The 22,994-nt window shown below is 44.2% G+C and overlaps 1 protein-coding gene across 1 annotated transcript in view; it reads left to right on the plus strand.

The window, feature by feature from the left end:
• The first annotated feature begins 1,252 nt into the window (after positions 1 to 1,252).
• Positions 1,253 to 22,994, plus strand: part of LOC109873008 (protein FAM222A-like) — a 72,174-nt gene continuing 50,432 nt past the window's right edge. Inside the window, exon 1 of the mRNA XM_031818110.1 lies at positions 1,253 to 2,230. The gene's annotated coding sequence lies outside the window, so the exon portion shown is untranslated. The remainder of the gene's footprint in view (positions 2,231 to 22,994) is intronic.

The following is a 22,994-nucleotide window of genomic DNA, read 5'->3' on the forward strand; positions in this document are numbered from 1 at the left end:
AGTTAACAGTGTTCTTAATTGTGGGCTGGGTTGCTCTGTCCCATGTTGTCAGGCTTTACCTATATGGTGCTGACAGCAACAGGCTCTAGCATTTGTTTGACAAATTGTGAACACCATGAGACAGTGTTGGAAAAAGTACCCAATTGTCATACTTTTGGAAAGTGAAAGTGAAAGTCACCCAGTAAAATACTACTTGAGTAAAAGTCTAAAAGCATTTGCCATTAAATATGCTTAAGTATCAAAAGTAAATGTAACTGCTAAAATATACTTCAGGATCAAAAGTAAAAGTAGAAATCATTTCAAATTCCTTATATTAAACAAACCATTATTTTGTTTCTTTTATTCTATGGATAGCTGGTGGCAGATTCCAACACTCATTTAGAAATGGAGCATGTGTGTTTAGTGAGTCTGCCAGATCAGAGGCAGTAGGGATGACCAGGGATGTTCTCTTGATAAGTGCATGAATTGGACCATTTTCATGTCCTGCTAAACGTTCTAAATGTAATGAGTACCTTTGGGTGTCTGGGATGTATGGAGTAAAAAGTACATTATTTTCTTTTAGGAATGTAGTGAAATAAAAGTAAAAGTTGTCAAAAATATAAATTGTAAAGTACAGATATTTTAAAAAATACTTCAAATGTAGGTAGTAGTTAAAATAATTTTTACTTAAGTACTTTACACCACTGACTATGCACTGTAATGCAGCTTGCTAAGGCTTTTATTATAAGGCCTATAATAAAGGCTCATGAGTGGCGCAGCGGTCTAAAGCACTGCGTCTCAGTGCAAGAGGCGTCACTACAGTCCCTGGTTTGATTCAAGGCTGGATTGGGAGTCCTATAGAGCGGCGCACAATTGACCCAGCGTCGTCCGGGTAGGCAGTCATTGTAAACTGGCTTGCTTAGTTAAATAAAGGGTACATTTAAAACATTGGCATATAAAGAAACGTAAATCAATGTATTCCGTTTATTATAGGGTCTATAATAAACGGATTGACGTGTCTTACTTATAGTACAATGTTCAGTTGAGACGGCTAGACTGAATCTCTCTGCTTTCTAGGCAACTACTCATTTCACTGACTAGGATAAACCTTTCCGCGATTAAACAATGTGGTTTCAAACTTGACGCTGACAACGTCACCGTGGTAACGATCCTCAATTATCAATGATTGGCTAACCCGTGGGAACGTTTCAATTCCCTCAGTACAATGATTGGTTGGTGGGCGGTTTAAGGAGCGGTTAGAGTCTGCATCGTTCCGGGTTATTGTCAGTTTCGGCAGCTTTGCACAGGGAGAGGACCGCATCCTGAATAGCAGTGAGCTGCCTTAAACATCCAAATATTTATTCGGACATTATCAATATTGCTTGGTATTTAGATCAAAGAGAAGGTCAACGCAAAGGAATGTTTGGAACTGGTTTTGTCATCTCAATTGGAAATTAGAGTCTATAATCGGGAGGACAGACGTTTTGCGAGAGGCTGTAGACAGACATCGCCGGAGAAAGTGTATGCCAAAGGATTTAATAGCATCTCTTATTTCTCACAACTGCATTTGTTTCAAAGTATTGGAATCTGCACGGTTACTCTGTGCTACAGACAACGTTGAAACATTTTGTTTAGTGGACAAATTCAGATTGATTAGACTAAATAGGTGAACCACTTTGACCTATATGCGTAATTGCTTTGGGGAACCATTCGCATCCATCAATTCTTTTGGATTGAGAATTTCGTTTTGTGACAAATCTTTTTGGAAATATTCACGGGGAAACGAGGAGAAGAAATGACACGATAGCGGATCATTTGACAGGCTAGTTTCGGGGGGCGAAAGGTTGAATATGATATGCGTTAGGTGAGAGCACAGTTTAACGGGAGAGACTGACACGCAACACTCCTGAATTTGTCAACCTGTTATTTCCCAGGCTTTGAATTCACGGTCATTCAGCCCTGGAAACGAAACGCATCAGTTACAATAATATTGTTCATTGACGGAAAGAGCAATTCATTTAACCATTGGGTTTTTCATTTTGGAATCTTATTCACTGTCTGAAAATGTGCATGATACTGAAAGGGGGAGAATAAACTGTATTGCTGTTGATCAACAACGGGTGGTTTTTGGATTTTGGAGAGCGGAATGAAACCTATCTGATTTATCTCTGGACCGCAACGTTCTGAAGCAGACTACTCATCGCCAGCTAACCTGCATGGAATTCTAATCTGCACTACGAAACAATTTATGGTAACTAGCCTATTTTATCTTCAGGTATCAAAACTATAGTCATACATTTATCGCATGCGTAATTTGGGAATTGTGTTGCTGCTAATGGCAGCCGGGGTCATTCGGCGACATGTCTTCATATCATAATTGATGGATTGAGTGTAAGAAAGCTGGCACATTGCATAACAATTGATGGATAGTATTGTAGGAAAATAGAATGAGGATGTAAAATGCTGAGTCTACAGTACAGAGATGTTGAAATGACTGGGGTAGGACAGACTATAAAACCTGTTTTTCATGAGTAGCCTAGGCTAACCTACAATAAAGGACATGTTGTAAAATCGATGTCAGTTACTTAATGGATTTAGGATCTGCTTTGACGTGTTGTATTTGTTCTTTTCAAGCATAGGGAACAATTGAGTATATTGTCGGAAGTATTCTACACAAGGAATTATTTTGTGTATGTCCCCATGTGTCATATTATTTTTAATGAGCGGTGGGTGAAGAGTTTCAGCGGCAATTAATGATTTGCACCCCCAAGTATAACTGGCTTAGTTTCTTTAAATAGTTGATGACATTCACTGATGTTGATTAAGGACGCGCTTAGATGTGATCTTCCTCAAATGAACGAGCATCACCAGTGCGTAATTCCTCAGAACTTTTCAGTTGGAGCTCGGTGTCATAGCCTATGTTCTATATAGCCATTAAGTACAGGCTATACCCAAGTACATGCGACACACACAATATCAGGCTACTGTAAACAGCAGGTGCTGACCTGGAAAAAAGTACATATTTTTAATCTGTGTATGATGTAACATGGGGACCATCAGGCTACACACATGCACCTCTTCAGCGACCAGAAGACACACACACACACACAAACACACTGATAAGCAAAGGGGTTTATTTTTTTCCTGTGTAATTCCTGGAGTTTGTGGCTAGTTAACAGGCCTCGATAATCCATGTATTCATAGACCACTATAGGCCAGGCCTCTGCTAAAAGTATCTCTGCATTGTTTCAGTGGCTGGATAGTGGAGTACAGTACAGTGGACTTTACCCTGGTCCCTTACTTGCTCATTGATAATCTTATATGGGACCCCTCTACATCTAGGGCCAGGCTCCTGGAGTTGCCAGTCCTGTACAGCACTTGCCATAGCATAGCATAGCACAGCGGCTGCTTGCTAGTATTGAGTAAAACATTGGGTGGGCAGAGCCGCCTCATTTACTTCCTACACTCGGCCCGATGACCTGCTGGGCAAATTGTGCTCATATTAGCTCTGACACTGCTCCTCACCTAAACAAAAAGTCCCCCTAGTATAATGCGTGCCTTAACTCAACATTATGGTTGGGGACGATAGGGTTAGCTACTGGATCTAGCAGGACAGCCTAATATGTAGACCAGTGAATTACCTCTTGGATTTAGTCTTGGCTCTGTTTTAATTTTGGGGGGCTAAATATCGTGACTCATAATGCCTTTCTGAAGGCTGAATGTGTTTTTACTTTGATTTGGGATTTTAATGTAAAGTAGGCCTAAGTTGCCTGGCAGTTTTTATTCAAAACAGAAATAAATATACAATCTGATTTGTTTTTTTTGGTCACCTCATTTGCAGGATTCTAAATCCATACAGGAAATCATTAAAGCAAGGTTTTTGTTGTTAAAACTAAAAGCGGTGCCATCCAAACTCAACTTTATGTTGGGTGAATGCAATAATACTCCGTCTTTGATTAAATGCCTCCCAAAACCATCTAAAAAGCAAAACACATTTTATACTGTTGCCTGAACTTTCAACAAGTATCCTTCTTAATGTGCAAAGAGTTGGTTGAAGGACAGATTTAATTTTGGCTAAGATATTAAAGCGGAAGTAATATACTAAGCAAGCCCAGGCACTATATCAATTTTCAACACTGAAATACTATTTCAATTTGATTGATTGATAGCATTGGGGTGAATGCTCTATACTCTTTGCTTATTAAAACTGCAGTCTTGAGTGAATAAGTAAGGTTTGCTCATGAATATCTTCATAATAGCTTCACTTTAATTTCCTGTTCTATGTATTAATACTATTTTAATCCCAAAATGGTTTGATTGTCTTAATGCAGACCCAGAGACAACAATACCTAACTACAGTGTGTGCAATGCCACTGCAAACATACCTTGGATGATATACACTACTGTTCAATCGTTTTGGGTCACTTAGAAATGTTCTTTTTTTTCTGAAAGAAATGCAACTTTTTTTGTCCATTTAAAATAACATCCAATTGAACAGAAATACAGTGTAGACATTGTTAATGTTGTAAATGACTATTGTAGCTGGAAACGGTGGATTTATTATAATTTATTTATGGAATAACTGAGAAACAGACGCCTCACAAGTCCTCAACTGGCAGCTTCATTAAATAGTACCCGCAAAACACCAGTCTCAATGTCAACAGTGTAGAGGCGACTCCGGGATGCTGGCCTTCTAGGCAGAGTTGCAAAGAAAAAGCCATAACTCAGACTGGGCAATAAAAAGAAAAGATTAAGATGGGCAAAAGAACACAGACACTGGACAGAGAAACTCTGCTTAGCAGGCCAGCATCCCGGAGTCGCCTCTTCACTGTTGACATTGAGACTGGTGTTTTGCGGGTACTATTTAATGAAGCTGCCAGTTGAGGACTTGTGAGGCGTCTGTTTCTCAAAATAGGCACTCTAATGTACTTGTGCTCTTCCTCAGTTGTGCACCGGGGCCTCCCACTCCTCTTTCTATTCCGGTTAGAGCCAGTTTGCTCTGTTCTGTGAAGGGAGTAGTATAAAGCGTTGTATGAGTTTTCAGTTTTTTGTCAATTTCTCACATGGAATAGCATTCATTTCTCAGAACAAGAAAAGACTGACGAGTTTCAGAAGAAAGTCTTTTATTTCTGGCCATTTTGAGCCTGTAATTGAACCTACAAATACGGATGCTCCAGATACTCAACTAGTCTAAAGAAGGACAGTTAAAAAAAAAATTGATACTTTAATCAGAACAACAGAGTTGCAAAATGTTTTTCTAATGATCAATTATCCTTTTAAAACGATAAACTTTGATTAGCTAACACAACGTGCCATAGGAACACAGGTTGCTGATAATGGGCCTCTGGATGCCTATGTAGATATTCCATAAAAAATCTGCCGTTTCCAGCTACAATTGTTAATGTTGTAAATGACTATGTCTACACTTTATTTCTGATCAATTTGATGTTATTTTAATTAACAAAAAATCTGCTTTTCTTTCAAAAACAAGGACATTATTAAAAAATAATCTGCTCTGGTTTATCTTCAATAGATATTAATTTCTAAGCTTACTGTGCCAGCTTGATTATTTGTGATTTGAAAAAATTATATTTACAGAAATGTAATAGCATATTTGTTTTCCAGAGAGGCATTTAGTTTATTCTGTATAGGATATATTTTCATTAAATTATAGGTAATGGAAAGCAGGGATCCTATCTTGTGGCTCAGCTTCCACAACCACTGACAATAAAAGTTGCTTCTTTCTTTCCAGGAAACACATTTAGGCAAAACATTTAGTGACACATGAACCTTTTCTCTCAAAGGCATCCAAATAGCATCTCATTTCGATATTGATCTGAGTTCCTGTTATTTTGTTATTTATTTTGCGCTTTGTGTAACTCATTTTTTAACTCACCGTGTACATAATGTTGCTGCTACCGCCTCTTATGCCCGAAAATAACTTCTGGACACCAGGAAAGCGATTACTCACCGCAGACTGGAAGAAACTTTGTCCTTTAATGAGTCCGACCAGAAAGATATCCTGCTTTCACTGGAACAGGCCCAGACCCAGGACTTTTGCGTGAAGAAAAGACGCCGGAAAAGGGGTAACTGATTGGGGATCCTTCTGAGAATCCGGAGGTGAGCAAGTAAACTCCCAATGCCTTCCATTCTCCTTGCTAACAAGCAATCTTTAGAAAATAAAATTGAAGACCTACTACTAAGATTTTACTACCAATGGAACATTAAAAACTGTAACATCTTATGTTTCACCGTGACGTGGCTGAACGAAGAAACAGACAATATAGAGCTGGCAGGATTTTCCATGCACCGGCAGAACAGAGACGCTACCTCTGGTAAGATGAGGGGTGGGGGTGTGTCTTTTTGTCAGTAACAGCTGGTGCGCAATGTCTAATATTAAAGAAGTCTCGAGGTATTGCTTGCCTGAGGTGGAGTACCTTATGATAAGCTGTCGACCACACTATCTACCAAGAGAGATCTCATCTGTATTATTCGTAGCCGTCTATTTACCACCACAAAGCGAAGCTGGCACTATGACCGCACTTAACCAACTCTATAAGGCCATAAGCAAAGAAGAAAATTCTCACCCAGAAGCGGCGCTCCTAGTGGCCAGAGACTTTAAAGCATGCAAACTTAAATCAGTTTTAACAAATTTATACCAGCATGTCACTTGTGCAACCAGGGGGGGAAAAAATCCTAGACCACCTTTAATCCACACACAGAGATGCATAAAAAGCTCTCCCCTACCCTCCATTTGGCAAATCTGAACACAAATCTATCCACCTTATTCCTGCTTACAAGCGGAAACTAAAGCAGGAAGTACCAGTGACTCGTTCAATACGGAAGTGGTCAGATGACGCGGATGCTACACTACAGAACTGTTACTAGCACAGACTGGAATGTGTTCCGAGATTCATCCAATGGCATTGAGGAATGCATCACCTCAGTCATCGGTTTCATCAATAAGTGCATTGATGAAGTCTTCCCCACAGTGACTGTACGTACATATCCCAACTAGAAGCCATGAATTACAGGCAACATCCGCATCGAGCTAAAGGCTATAACTGCTGCTTTCAAGGAGCGGGAGACTAATCCGGTCGCTTCTAAGAAATCCCGCAATGCCTTCAGACGAACCATCAAACAAGCAAAGCATCAATACAGGAATAAGATTTGGATGACTGTATGATAATGCTCTCGGTAGCCGATGTGAACGAAACCTTTCAACAGATTAACATTAACAAATCCGCTGGGCCAGGTGGATTACCAGGACGTGTACTCAAAGCATGCGCGGACCAACTGTCAAGTGTCTATACTGACATTTTCAACCTCTCCCTGATTGAGTCTGTAATTCCTTCATGTTTCAAGCAGACCACCATAGTCCCTTTGCCCAAGGAAGTGAAGGTAACCTGCCTAAATTATTACCGCTCCATGGAAATCATGTCGGTAGCCATGAAGTTCTTTGAAAGGCTGGTCATGGCTCACATCAACAGCATCCTCCTGGACACCCTAGACCCACTCCAATTTGCATACTGCCCCAACAAATCCACAGATGACACAATCTCAATTGCATTCCACACCACCCTTTCTCACATGGACAAAAGGAACACCGATGTGAGAATGCTGTTCATTGACTACAGCTCAGCGTTCAACACACGAAGCACTTCACTAAGCTAAGGACCTTCCTCTGCAACTGGATCCAGGACTTCCTGACGGGCTGCCCCCAGGTGGTAAGAGTAGGCAACAACACGTCTGCCACGCTGATATTAACACTGAAGCCCCTCAGGGGTGTGTACTTAGTCCCCTCCTGTATTCCCTGTTCACCCACGACTGCGTGGCCTGGCACGACTCCAACCCCATCAAGTTTGCTGACGACACAACAGTGGTAGGCCTGATCACCAACAACGATTAGACGGCCCATAGGAAGGAGGTACGAGACCTGGCAGTGTGGTGCCAGAGCAACAACCTGTCTTCATTGTGAGCAAGACAAAGGAGCTGATCGTGGACTACAGGAAAAGGCGGGCCGAACAGGCCCCCATTAACATCGACGGGGCTGTAGTGGAGTGGGTCGAGAGTTTCAAGTTCTTTGGTGTCCACAGCTAATTATGCGGCTCCTGTGTGGTGCTGGTTTTGTCCTCAAAGCCATATCTGTTCCTTGAGGTAATCACCAGACATGATTTCCTTGCCTTTGGCTGTGAGGCCAAAGTAGTAATGTGCTGTATCCTAGCAGGCGTTCATCCACTGTAACCCATAGTGATGGCAGGCAGTAGACTTTTCATCAGGCTCTACAAGAGTGGAACTATAACTTAGCCTGGTCCCCTAGCCTAGCTACTACTATAGGTGCGTTAGCCAACTCTTCTGTTGTAATACCTTATGTGTGGCATGGCAACAATTTGAAGAGTTGCCTACACCCCATCCAACATTATGGGACCAGGCTAAGTTAAAGCACTCCATTCCTCAGTGATGGGTTAACCAGTTTTCAAAGTTGTTAATATACAACCCCATCATGCAGAATGGTTCAAATGCAGTTATGCATTTGAGATACAAGATGGAATCTCCAAGAGGACCTTGACCCCATTGAAGATAGTTATGTGAATCCTATAAGGTTTCAGGTTTGCACAGCGAAGATAAATATAGTGGATGGGGAGGGGCTTTTTTTTTTTTTTTTTAACCTCTATGGGTGCTCTTGTGCCAAAAGGGGTCCCCTACCCCTCAGTAGTGCATCAAGGCCTTGGATACCCCCCCCTCGTGTGTGTGTGTGTGTGTGTGTATCATGGCCTCATCAACAATTATGCATGAAGGAAGTTTTGATTTGTAGTGGAGGCTTGGGTGCCATTTGATTCACTATTGTGTGTTTTCCCGTGTTTCTTATTATCTCTAGAACTCTTTATTGCCTCTTGTTTCCCTGCCAGAAGCAGCTAGGGATAGTTTTATCTCGTGCGAGCGTCTGATTAATCTCTCTTCTCCCAATGCTGTTGTACTTTAATCTTGAATGGGCACTATCGGATTCTCCTCGCCTATTGAGGAAGATCAAGCTTTAGTGGAACAAGGAACTGCACATCATCCTAATCTCCTTCTCTGCTGGATTTTGGTTGGCTACCCTCCCTTGGGGCTTTGTACTGTTTCTGCAAAAGCAGGAAATACATCAGCAAGATAAAGATGTTTTCTCTTTATGCTTTGGTCATTAATTCTCAGTTGACATTAGCCAGCACTTTACAGCTCTGCTTGTTGGTTCATTACCTGGCTGAAGGAGCTGTCAGCTCGAATTATCAGGGTCAATGATTGACAAAGTTGCAAATAGCCATATGACCTAAATTGGTTGAACTTTTGTCAACCATTTAAGGATAAAAAAAATAAAAAAAATATGATTATGTAGCTCTGGCTATGGGTGCCCAGTGCCCCTTTACATATTGCCAGTTTTACACAGGGGATGGAGGCCCTATGTGAATAACCTAGGTCATCCTTAGGTTCTGTGTTGTAGATAGGCTTCAGCTGTATCGATGTGTCGTGGATTAATTTGTTTAAGGAGAATGCAGTCGATTCAGACATAAGCTGCGGACTACAATTTTGCTCATCCAATTTATTATGTATCATTGAAAAACAATAGGCATTGTGCATGCTAGCCTGGCTTCAGGAGTGTGTGTGACAATGGCTACATTACTTAATGTTGCCAATGGATACTACATATGTGGGTGACACAGCGACTGTTAGCTGTTGTGACAAAAAAAAGAGTCTGTTACCCTATTCTGATGGTGTTGCTGTAAAGGTAATGACATTTCCACTGACTGGAGAAAACAATGTCGTCTGGTCTGCATGGTAATTGGAGAAAACACCCCTCTTCGTTTCCCCAGCTCAGCGTGAACGCAACACCATTTAATAAAACTCTGTAGATTTGGATCTTTTATTGCCGGGCCTAGCAGCGGCATCACAGAATGGAAAGCCGAGGCGTGCACAGATAAAACTCATTCAATTTTACCTGTTGAATTTTAACCAAGCTGGAGACTGATTTGTGAGAGGGCATGTGAGGGGGGAGGGGGGAGGGGTGGGGGAGTTGGTATATGGGCAATTAGACTTTGAACCATTTCCACTGCAAATTTGACAAAAACACATTTAATTGAAGTGTGCAGATGCAAAGTTTGGTAACAGAATGCTGTTTGCTGTTTGTTCCACCATTTGGTTGCGTTATTGTAAAATGTTCAATGGAAATTGTTAAAAGCAGAGTCCTTGTGCATAGAGTTGTATGGTTTGTTTAACTTTGCAATCCTTGATTTTTGTTTGACATGCATCCCTCTGTTACTGTGGAACTACCTATACGTTTCTAGCATCAACTCACTGTTGCCCTGATCTGAGCAGAGTAGACAGGAATTTCCATCATTTTCTCTTGTGTTATTGCTTGTGTCAAGACTGGGTTGGAAATCCTTGTGATATTAGACCCTCAGGCCTCCTGGCGTCTCTATGCCTGCGTCTACTCACGTATAGAAATATTGGCATGAGGACACGTATGGACACACACACACACACACACACACTCTCCCTCTCTCTCCTAGCGCCTGTTTTATTACCTCCTGCCTGCTGCTGGAATTGCTTTCCTCCCCCGACTAAGCCAGGCAAAGCCGGCTTTATTGTGTTAACCTATTTGTGTGTCGAGAGCGATTGCCGCGTTCTTTATCTCTGTTTGTATTCTGACGGAGAGACTGCAACGAGGGGGGGCAGTGGAGCCAGGCGAGCCACCAGAGTTAGACGGATGGCCGGTCACCTCGCTCCACTCCCGAGGATAATGACTAGTTGCTAAGCAATCCCCCCCTCCCACCCTGCCCGACTGGCATCCAGAGTAATCACTTTTTATCTCTCAGATGTCATGTATAATTATAAGCCCATCGCCATCCTCGGAAATCTGCCTAATGGGTCTTTTCATTTATTTAGGTGAGTGGATATGGAATTAGAGATTTGGGTGGGGGTTGGAGCTCTATTGGTTTTCCTAGATTACAGAGTGCCGTAACAACCGTGTTCGGTGTGTGTTGATCCTTTTCCCCATATATAAGTTCAAACTGCCTGCTGTCGTATATCCGCTGAAGCATTATTTACTTGGTGGTCAGCCGTTGGTAGAGTTTGACCAGGATTATTCCACTGGCTAAATGTCATTCTCAGTGTGAGAGCTATGCTGGTTATCCTCTCTCTTGCTCGCTCTTCAGAGACCAAATGGGATCAGAGCTCAGGTTTGTAGGCTCTTAGTTTTATTAACATTTTTATTGAGTTGAAGGAATTGTTGACCCTTGGTGGCATAATGAATTACCTGCTCTGCTTGGCAGAAATGACTGGCACGGCTTCAAGCTTTTTTAAACCCAAGATTTTTGCTTTGTCGATTGAGCAAGTAAATTCAGTTGTTTCGCTCTTTTGCTACATGTCCTTCTCATTTCAACTCCATCAGGGTTGACAACTCCAGTATTGCCCTGCAAAAAACCTTGGTGTGACCCTGGACAACACCCTGTCGTTCTCTGCAAGCATCAAAGCAGTGACACACTCCTGCAGTTTCATGCTCTACAACCTTCGTAGAGTACGACCCTACCTCACACAGGATGCGTTGCAGGTCCTAATCCAGGCACTTAATCTCCCATCTGGACTACTGCAACTCACTGTTGACTGAGCTCCCCGCTTGTGCCATCAAACCAATGCAATTTATCCAGAATGCTGCAGCCCGCCTGGTGTTCAACCTTCCCAAGTTCTCCCATCTCACCCGCTCCTCCGCACACTCCACTGGCTTCCAGTTGAAGTTCGCATCCTGTACAAAACCATGGTGCCTTAGTGGTGGAACCAGCTACCCCCTGAAGCTAGGACAGCTGGCCAACTTCTGAATGCACCTGAAACCCTATAGGTATCTTTAAATAATCCCGTCCTCACCCCCCCCCCCCTTTTTATTTTTACATAATAAATAATAAAACCACTTTCCTGAACCAACACTTGCAATTTCTCACAACTACTTTATTAAGAAATAGTGTAAATCAAATTGTATTTGTCACATGCGCTGAATAGAACAGGTGTACAGTAAAATGCTTACTTACAAGACCTTAACCAAGCAGTATTAAGAAAATGACAACAAAAGATTTAAGAGCTAAAAATAACAAATAATTAAAGAGCAGCAGTAAATAACAGTGGGGCTATATACAGGGGGTACCGGTACCTAGTCAATGTGCGAGGGCACCAGTGTCGAGGTAATTGAGGTAATATGTACATGTTATTAAAGTGACTATACATAGATAATAACAGAGAGTAGAAGAGGGGGAGGGGAAATTCATGTTCAGGAGTCTTTATGGCTTGGGGGTAGAAGCTGCTGTGCGGTAGCAGTCATAGACTGTTCTCTCTAAGGTGGCTGGAGTCTTTGACAATTTTTAGGGCCTTCCTCTGACACCGCCTGGTATAGAGGTCCTGGATGGCAGGAAGGTGTACTGGGCTGTACGCACTACCTTCTGTAGTGCCTTGCAGTCAGAGGCCGAGCAGTTGCCATACCAGGCAGTGATGCAACCCATCAAGATGCTCTCGATGGTGCAGCTGTAAAACCTTTTGAGGATCTGAGGACCCATGCCAAATCTTTTCAGTCTCCTGAGGGCAAATAGGTTTTGTTGTGCCCTCTTCACGACTGTCTTGGTGTGCTTGGACCATGTTAGTTTGTTGGTGATGTGGATGCCATGGATCTTGAAGCTCTCAACTTTCTCCACTACAGCCCCTTTGATGAGAATGGGGGTGTGCTCAGTCCACCTTTTCCTGTAGTCCACAATCTACTTTGTCTTGATTACAGTGAGGGAGAGGTTGTCCTTGCAGCACACGGTCAGGGCTCTGACCACCTCTCTATATGCTGTCTCATCATTGTCGGTGATCAGGCCTACCACTGTTGTCATCAGCAAACTTACTGATGGTGTTGGAGTCGTGCCTGCCGTGTAGTCATGAGTGAACAGGGAGTACAGGAGGTGACTGAGCATGCACCCCTGAGGGGCCCCCATGTTGAGGATCAGCATAGTGGATGTGTTGTTACCTACCCTTACCACCTGGGGGAGGCCTGTCAGAAAGCCCAGGATCCAGTTGCAGAGGGAGGGGTTTAGTCCCAGGGTCCTTAGCTTAGTGATGAGCTATGAGGGCACTATGGTGTTGAACGCTGAGCTGTAGTCAATGAATCGCATTCTCACATATGTGTTCCTTTTGTCCATGTGTGGAGTGCAATAGAAATGGCATCATCTGTGGATCTGTTGGGGCGCTATGCAAATTGGAGTGGGTCTAGGGTTTCTGGAATAATGGTGTTGATGTGAGAAATGACTAGCCTTTCAAGCATTTCATGGCTACTGATGTGAGTGCTATGGGCCCGTAGTCATTTAGGCAGGTTACCTGTGTGATTGGGCACAAGGACTATGGTGGTCTGCTATGGTGGTCTGCTTGAAACATGTTGGTATTATGGACTCAAAGGGAGAGGTTGAAAATGTCAGTGAAGACACTTGCCAGTTGGTCAGCCCATGCTCAGAGTACACGTCCTGGTAATCCGTCTGGTTGTGGTTGTCCCACCTAGCTATCTGAAGATGAATGCTCTGGATAAGAGCATCTGCTAAATGACTAAAATGTAAATGGGGGAGGGGGGGTGGCAGCTCATTGGCCATCTCATCCATTTCTTTCTGGTGTTCGCTCAACTGTGAGCTGCTTCATTCAGTCTGGTTTCAGAGAGACAGCGAGCGACTCAAATCGTTACTACGTCCGTTGCTTGGTATGACCGCTTCCTCCGGGGAACTTCATACAAACATATGAAACATCCTATTCCCCCCCCCCCCCCCCCCCCCGTGTGGTATGGTTCTGTGACTGCGTCTCCGGGAAGGAACAGCTGTCCAGCTGTCACCACAGCCAGCCAGTCATCTGCACTCCGAGCTTGGCAACATTTGTAGAGGCTGAACACGCAAGGGGCACTGTGCCCCTACTCTAGTGTCCTGAAGACCAAGTGTGTCAAGCATGTTCACCCTACCTGACTACTGTACTGAGTCAGTAGACTTAACTACTGACCATATAAATACATTTTAGCACCTTAGACCACAGCAATTTGACTGCACCCTCATGAGTACACTCAATATGGCTGACATGGTTTTTCACATATAGTCTGTCACACTATACATTGTCACTGGAATACGCCCACCCAATGAGACTTGTAGAGCTGATTGTTCGGCGACGCCTACTTAGGCAACATCCATTCTGTACAGCATTAAACAACCAAAATGAAAAATAGAATGGATCTGTGATCCTGTCATTTTGGTTGTCATGCATTGTAAATGAAACATTTTTATTTAAACCAAAAAAAAAAAACTCAACGCACCCTTTCAGAAGGGCCAACGTGTACACGTATCATTCTTTATTTGATGGGTGTGAGAGCCCTGTTTTTGACATTGTTAAATTCCTCAAGTGTTGCCTCTGTCTGCAGCTCTTCTTGTTCACATTCCAAGCGGCATCCCCCCTAACAATTCTCAACCTCTGTGTGTTCGTGTGCACATGCGTGTGTGTGTAAACAAAGTCCCAGCGAATGCGGTGTAATGGCCTGGAACTGACAAGAACCCACTGGGAGATTCTCTCCCTCTCGCCTCCCTCGCTTCCAAGCTCATGGCAGCATGGAGAGAGGGAGAGAGAGTGAGGACGAGGAGGCCCATAAAGCCGTCTGAGTGGGGAGAGCCGAGTGGCAGTCCTGTCTGTCAGCCACAAAGCAGGATCTGAGAGGGAGAGCTTGCATGGGACTTCCTCCTGGGATGAGCCTGGGAGAAAGGGAGGAAAGCAGATGCTCACTGAGCTTTTTTTCTGTCTCTGTCTCTGTTTCTTTCTCTCACCGCCTCGCTTGCTTTATCCTCTCTCCCAATCTCTCATGCTGTCCGTCTTTAGCTTCTTTCATGCTGTTGGTGCAATAGTACATGGAAGAGGAAAATCTTGTACAGATGTTGAATCTTAATTTGAGCCAGTTTGGCACAGCAGGAAAATAATCCGGTGGCAACAGGAATTATTATTTGGATTATAATTAATAGCTATTTTTGTAGGGGTTGATGTGTTTTTATTAAGGGGGAAATCAAGTCTGAAATTTCTGTGGGAATTAAAAACTTCAAAACATTTTAAACCTCAAATACACTAGATCTTTTAAATGTCTTGCATTGCATCAAAGTTCTCCTCCAACAGGGTGATACAATTTAAGATCCTACATCTGTACATATAATAGCACAGAGTTCTTTATGGACTGACTGAGAAGAGCTCAGTTCTATGAGTGACACTGCCATCCACCTTCCTTGACTTGGACTGTTTTTGTTAGGAGCCAGAAGTAGTGGATGTACTATTTTTAAAAACAGGCTTTTCAGGCATATAATGCTGGTAGTCTCCCTTTAGACTGACAGCGGCTGCTTAAACTGCAATAGGTTTAAGCAAAGTTTGATGGATATTGTTGACTGGAGCTGAGAGAGAGAATGCCTGGATGTCTCCAATTAAGTGTCACGTAAGGCTCGTCTCCAGTCCCGTTTTCATTTTGTTCTCCATTGACGGTGACGAGGCCGTGCTGCCAATTGTACCAGGGGATTGTGAGGAAGACATTTGGTGGTAACGCATCATTGTGCCGATGATTGAGGGGCGAATCCGGCATTACACAGCCATATGGCCTCCCTTCCTCCAGCCCCCATTCTCCACAGTCCCCACCAAGCCTGTCGGTGACAAGGAAATAGTCTGCTCCTGACCTATGGTTTTAGCATTCAAATGTCTTCCGTTGATGCCCCACCACTGTGATTGGCAGCTGGACCTGAAAGCACAATCATGTGGTGGCGAGGGAGGCAGCCAGTTGGTAACCGTGACAATGGTCTCTCGTTGCCTTTTTTTCACACTTTTCCTGCTGTCACAGAAACCCCTCCGATTTCATTTCAACCACAACGGCAGCATCCTATTAATCTTTTAAAGAAGAGCAAAGAAGCAGTATTGTTTGCCGAGAACTTAGATGAGCTCGTTCAGAGACCACACTGAAAAGGAAAAAGGAGAAGAAACAGGGCTGGGTTAGGTCTCATTTGTGGCAGGAAAATTGAGCCTCCAATGTTAGACGTCTAATCTTGGTCTGCTGCTGTGGGGGCATGCGGAGTCAAAAGCACACTGGCCCTACCTGATACTCTAGTATGGTCAACATTTTAGGACTCCCTCAGCCACTCCTCTCCTAAATGACTCCAGCAGGTGTCTGTACTCTGATCTGGAAGAAATCCCTGTATTTATAGCTAGTTCCATGCATATATGGAATTGTCGATCAGTTTTGTTATGGGAGAATATCTTTGGAAATAAACTGTAGCAGCAGTATGTTTCAATGTTGCTACAGTATATTCCCGACATGGCGGAGCACTGAGCCGTCATGGTGTAGCCATCTCAATGAGACATGCAACAGTAACCAGGCCAACAAGTCACTTTGTGCATAACAAAACAGGGACCTTGTAGAACAGTGCATTTCTTGTAACCTACAATAAACTCTGTGGAGATCACAGCTGGTTCCATGTTGTCTACAACAATCTTATTTTTTTTATTCTCAGAAGACTGGCTGGTGGTTACTAAGGGTTGGGTTTTTGTGTTTTAATTGTTTCATGCAATTGGTGTTCAGTTTTCCCACTGTTAGGACAATTTTCTCAGAGTCCCAATTACTGCCTTTGTCAAGGAAAAGCCTTCTTGACACCTTCATTTGTCACAAAAGCCTCTGTGCACTGCTAATAAAGCTCCACTTAATTTAAGCATGGATGGTGTGAAAATATACAGCCACAAGAGTTCAGCTGTTTTATCAGATCTGGTGGCTCTAGTATGTGATCATGGTACTTGTCTCCACTCTCCCCCTCCAGGCCAGTTGGGTTGGGTACTCCCTGGTGGTAGTCTCATGGAAACCTGATCAGACCAGGAAAGCTCCGCTCCAATCAGCCTGGCTGAGCTCACTGAGACAGTGTGACACTGTTCCATCATTGCAGAATCCTACAGTACCATAATCACTACTATAAATGAATCTGTGGTGTAAATGTTAACTTGATCTACACAAATATCCATGGTAGATTATTAACAGAATGTAGAGTTGTTACGATGTTGTAATAATTGTTTGAACCTCTCTTAATGGAAAAACTTGCTGCCTATTGGTTATTTTCATGAATTCCAGAATCTTATGACAGCGCACACGCTCGTTCTACTGGCGTTGGTAGACTGAAGAGAGGCCGTGTGAACACTGAATCTGGACAGCAGTGTTTCTGTTGAACCTTATTTCTGTGCATGCGTGTGTGTGTGAATGTATACCTATGTGAGACTGCAAGTGTGTGGTGAGGGGACGTCTTTGTGTTTTTCTGTTTGAAGTCGATAAGGTTCATTACAAACACTGCTGTCCCAGATTGAGTTCTGTGAGCTTCCGCAGCCAGCGTCAGAACACAATGCGTGTTATCCTTTTCCCCTCCACCTGAAAATATTCTCTGTTCTTTCACTTTCAAGGGGTTTGCTATGCATAGCTCAACAGTTGTGTGTGTGTTTGTGTGTGTGTGTGTGGGCATTTTCCGCCTCCCCTCCCCATTGAGGCAGCACTCTTGTCCTGCCGCCCCATTGTTTCCACTGGGGATGGATGGGGGAGCCCATCCGCCACTCAATAGCCACCCCATCTGTCGGTTGTATGCCAGGGCATCGCAAGCAGGGATTTGAGCCCACCTCGTGGGGCTCTCTGTCTCTGAAAAGGGGTTTAAGACTGCTGCGGTGGGGTATTCTCCCCCCGTCTTGTTTCAGGCCGCAACTGACACAGCCGGGTGGGAGTCTGTGTGAAGGATGAGAGGCCTTCATTGTGTCTGTATGAGAGGCCTTCACAGACCCTCCCCCCGAGTGACAGGGTCACCTTGTCCCCCAAACAAACGCTGCCGTGTGTGTGTGTGAGAAGGTCAAGTTGCCTTGGCTGTCTGTACATTTTTCTAGCATCTCTCCCTTTAACATCCCAGCCTATTCAGCTCAGGCTGCCTGGATCAAGCTTTCAAAGGACATCTGAGATGTGAGGGGGAAACACTCCAAACTGATTTGCAGTTCAAACTGGTCTTAGTTAGCATTTAGGCTCACAAAACTGCTGATGCCACTCTAGTCTTTTCACTGCTGATTTGAGGATTTATTCAAATGTATATTTGTTTTGTCTCTTCCATGGGCAGAGGGAGAAAAGAAAAACAGGCTAACACAGAACTAGGTGTCCCTAGGCACCAGCTGCCACCACTGTCAACCTACAAAAACAGCAAAGGCTACTTAGCAGGTTTACAGGTCCTCACCAATCACCACAGTCACCAACCACTGTGCTGCTCCTCCTTTCAGATAGTTCAAACTAGGGTTAAACACCACCAACGGTCCTCCCCTCCTCGACACCCCCGCACCAGCTGGTGACAGCTCCACTGCATATCTGAATATATACATATTTTACACCATCGTATTATTAATTGTGCAGCGGGGCCGGTGCTAAGTAGTGTGGTGATAGACTGGTTATTCACAGCTCTATTGGGAACGAGCGCATCATTTAGAGAAACTCCCCCTATCAGATCGTTTGTCATGAGCGATGGACAATTTACACCTTGAGTCTTTTTCTATTTTCACTATGATGTGATGTCACTGCAGTTTCCTACCTCCATCTCTCTCTCTTACCCCCTCGTCTGGTGGTACTCCTCTCTTATTCTCTGGGAGGCTGGTTAGCTTAAATCTTCCGAATTGAAGTTGCGTCGGGGGAAACTTTGGCGAGCCATGGAGGAAACGGATAAGCCACTTGGTTTGGCCCTGACGCTGGGGAGGCTGTGGGCTGCTGTAATGAAAGTGAGGAAGAGGAGGATGAGTGAAAAGGCTGTGTGCCTCCTCACGATGCCTGGTCAGGACAGAGTGGAGATCCTGGCTGGGGAAGATGGCCTCCCATTACAGTGAAACAAAGGAGGCTGTTGCATTATGCTGCAGACTTCCTGACGCTGCAGAGAAAGGGAAAGTGAAGGGGGTGTTGGGGCACAATAGACCAGAGTTACTGTGTGTACAGACAGTGCTCTGTAGGCTTGGTCTGGATCGTTCCGGACGTCAGTCCTGTACAAATCAGATTTTTATAGCTCGAATTTGGGACCCTGATACCAATTATGCAAACTATTTTTAAAAATGTAAGCAGGACAGTCTTTATTTATGTATATATATATAAGTAATAGATGATATAAATAATGCATGAGAGGAGCTTTATAGATTAAACTAGAATGAGTGTCTATCAAAGACTCCAGTGAAGGATTCAGAGGATCTGGGCAGGAGGGAGTGGTGCTATCGCCTCATTATTCAAATAGGATGTGATTAGCATAGAGTGAAAGACTATTTATGGTTATTCCAGCATCTGCATTGGCAGTACAGCATTTACTGCGATGCGGCCTATGCAGAAGTCAGGGCATTCATACTCATGCTTTGTAGAGCAGAGCTGTTGTGAAAGAAGTTGTCAAATAAATGTGTGTTTATACAGGACGTACCGCCCCCACCTACCGTCAACCAATCATGTCAATGCGGACCCATGCGCTTTTTTACTAAATTTGGGAGGCGCACGGCGATGCGGTATGGAACATGATTTGGCCATGTTCGGTAGGGAAGAAATGGAAGTAAACAGTCCTAAACAGGGAGGAACTATTTGAACCAATAATTGAGGCAACATTGTGTGGTAGTTCGTTGTGTGTTTGCTGGGTCAAGTGACCATTCAGACTGAAAACAGACAGTATGACTGTTCCCTATGATGAGTCCTGTGGAGGCCACATCCCTGGATTGGGATGTGCAACAGCGATTGTTGATACAGCTTTTGACTGTGTCATAGTTCAGATACCAGAGCAGCTACTGAAAGGGATCTTTCTCTCCCTCTACACAAAGTTGGAGAAAATGGATTGAAACCCCCAATGAAAATTGAGCCTACAAATATTATATGGATTTGAAGTTGTGCCTCTGGGGTGAATTCCTAGTTTTTTTTTATGTAACAGTTGTATGCATTTGTGGAATCAATCCAATTGGGCTTAATCGATTATCTCCATGGAAAGGTCAGGAGAAGAGGCGGCCATGTTTGAAGTGCTTTTTCTCAGAAAGAAGCGAGCCTAAAATGTGACACCTCCATATGGGTAGGCCAGGTGTTGACGTGCAGATTAGAGGCAGAAAGGGTGGCCCATGGGGTCGATTTAGGCAGATCCGTCTCTAAATACATCACATATATCATCAGGGATAGGGAACACGTTTAAGATGCCTATACTTCGATTTGCATTTTCAACAGAAAAGCATATTAGCGAGTAGATTAAAAAATATATATATATATATTTTAAATGTATAAAGGGGACATTTGGAAAAAGCAAATGGGGTCAACAGTTGTGTAGTAGGGGTGGTGCAATGTGTGTGGGGGTGTGGGGGGAAATGAGATTTTCAACCTACTGCCGGGGTGTTTTGAGTTAATATTGAAGTTATGGGTCACTTGGCTTCTTCCTGGGCGGTCTTTATCTAATGTGGAGTGGGTGGTTGTTGTGGTTAGGAGGCAGCAGCATCTGTGCAGTTGAAACAAGGCTCTCTCTAGCTAATCCTCTACCCAGGGATGACTCAGTGGGGTGAAGACAATTGCCAGGCTGCTTTCTCATGCTAATAGTTTCTCCAACTAGATCTTCCAAAGGGGAAAAAATAGAACAAAAATGGAGGGATGGGGAGGCATGGTGGTGCAGGAACAACCAACCTAACTAAAATAGATTTTAACTGACTGTGGATGGGTCCCAGTTGTAATGCCTAGGGTCAGGAATCAGGAGTGAGGTTTTGTTTCGGAGAGAGAATAAAGAGAGGTTGTCCATAGTATTTATGTGTATGTGACATCAAAGACTTCAATGTTCAGAGAGGAGGTCACGCTTCAGACTGCCACTCACCCTCCCCTTTATCTCCACCCTCCAGCAAGGTGTCAGACTCAGGAGTGGTTTGAAATTGAATTAATATGCCGGAATTTATAGATTTCATTCTCTTGCCATTTCTGCTGGGAGGGAAGAGAGTATTACAGTCTCCATCTGCACTAATTACAGGGTGTTGGCAGCACTACCTGTCTCCAGTGACGGACTAACCTGGGCGCAGAGCTGAAACTCACAGGGCTGCAGCCTGGAGTAGCAGGCACTATTCTGATGGAGAGGTGGCCACAGGAAGAAAGATGTCTCTGGGCTTTTTTTTACGCTGATGTTTTTGATGTGCCGGGAACACCAACTACTTTAAACTTCAGGAGCGACATTATTAAAGGGGATGATTTCATCCTAGTTCGTTCTTTCTGTCTCTCCATCTCTCAAAGAAGAAAGAGGCAAACTCTGTTCCAATCTGACATAACCCCCTCTCCCCCAGGAGACACAACTTCTCCAAATCCTTGAAGATGGACTAATAATCAGTCGTCCCCAGCCGTTCTCACTCCACGATTGCTGACCCCAACGGTTCATCTTACTGCACACTCGTTTTCTTCGATTGGTCTTCATTCTCAGTGTTTTGTGAGTCTGAGAGAGACAAGTCTACCAGTCATATTGGTCTCTATCCCCTGGTTCCATGAGAACAGCTTGGTGGAGTTTCCGTGCCATTTGTAGCCAGCAAGTGATTAAGATAAACGTGCATTGGGTCTCCCCTCCCTCACCGTCCAATAGGATTCTCTTGTGGTGCAATTCTCTTGTGGTGAGAAGGAGCACGTTGACAACAGCTGGATACTTGAGCTTTACAGGCTAGAGGGAGGACTGCTGAGATCCCCGGGTTTGAAAACGTGAGTGTGTGTGGAGGATAACACCTGCTAGGTTTCTGACTGTTTTGCTGTGTGCTCATTGCCACATATAGTAGGGACCTGAAATCCAACAACACAAAAGTTAATTTGTTTGTCATCTGTCAGTTTTATTGAATGCAATCGGAGTCAGTATTTAAACTTTGGACTGTTTTGATTATCCCGGAGAGTGCCTCTGTCAGAGTCATGTGTATAGGTGGCAGGGAAGTCAGGTGCAGGAGAGTCAAACGGAGTGTAAATGGAGTCTTTTAATATAAGTCCACTTAACATGCTCCAAACACTAAATACGTACATACATAAACGAACATGGGGACCCGTCGCGCACCTATACAACACTTGACATAAAACACTCTGACAAAGACATGAGGGGAAACAGAGGGTTAAATACACAACAGGTAATGAATGGGATTGAAAACAGGTGTGTGGGAAGACAAAACCAATGACAAATGGATCAATGATGGCTAGAAGGCCGGTGACGCCCGAACAAGGAGAGGCAACGACTTCGCCAGAACCCCTCCTAGTCCACGAGGTACTGAAGGCCCCTCGCCCGATGTCTCAAATCCAAAATGGATCGAACAGAGTACGCCGGGACCCCCTCTATGTCTAGAGGAGGCGGAGGAACATCACGTACTTCAGCCTCCTGGAGCGGGCCAGCCACCACCGGCCTGAGGAGAGACACATGGAACGAGGGGTTAATACGGTAATTAGTGGGCAGTTGTAATCTATAACATACCTCATTCACTCTCCTCAGGACTTTAAATGGCCCCACAACCGCGGACCCAGCTTCCGGCAGAGCAGGTGGAGGGGCAGGTGGAGGGTCGAGAGCCAGACCCTGTCCCCTGGTGCGAACACCGGGGCCTCACTGCGGCAACGGTCTGCGGCAATTTTCTGGCGCCTTATGGCGCGCTGAAGGTGGACGTGGGCTGCCTCCCAGGTTTCCTCAGCGTGCCGAAACCAATTGTCCACAGCAGGAGCCTCGGTCTGACTCTGATGCCAAGGAGCCAGAACCGGCTGATACCCTAATACACATAGAAAAGGAGTAAGGTTAGTGGAGGAGTGACGTAGCGAGTTCTGGGCAATCTCTGCCCAGGTCACGAACTTCGCCCAATCCCCCGGCAGGTCCGTGCAATAAGACTGCAGAAACCTACCCACATCCTGGTAAATTCTCTCCACCTGCCCATTACTCTCGGGGTGAAAACCTGAGGTAAGACTAACTGAGATCCCCAGACATTCC

Source organism: Oncorhynchus kisutch, linkage group LG3 (genome assembly GCF_002021735.2).
Source record: "Oncorhynchus kisutch isolate 150728-3 linkage group LG3, Okis_V2, whole genome shotgun sequence".
NCBI classification, from domain to species: Eukaryota; Metazoa; Chordata; class Actinopteri; order Salmoniformes; family Salmonidae; genus Oncorhynchus; species Oncorhynchus kisutch.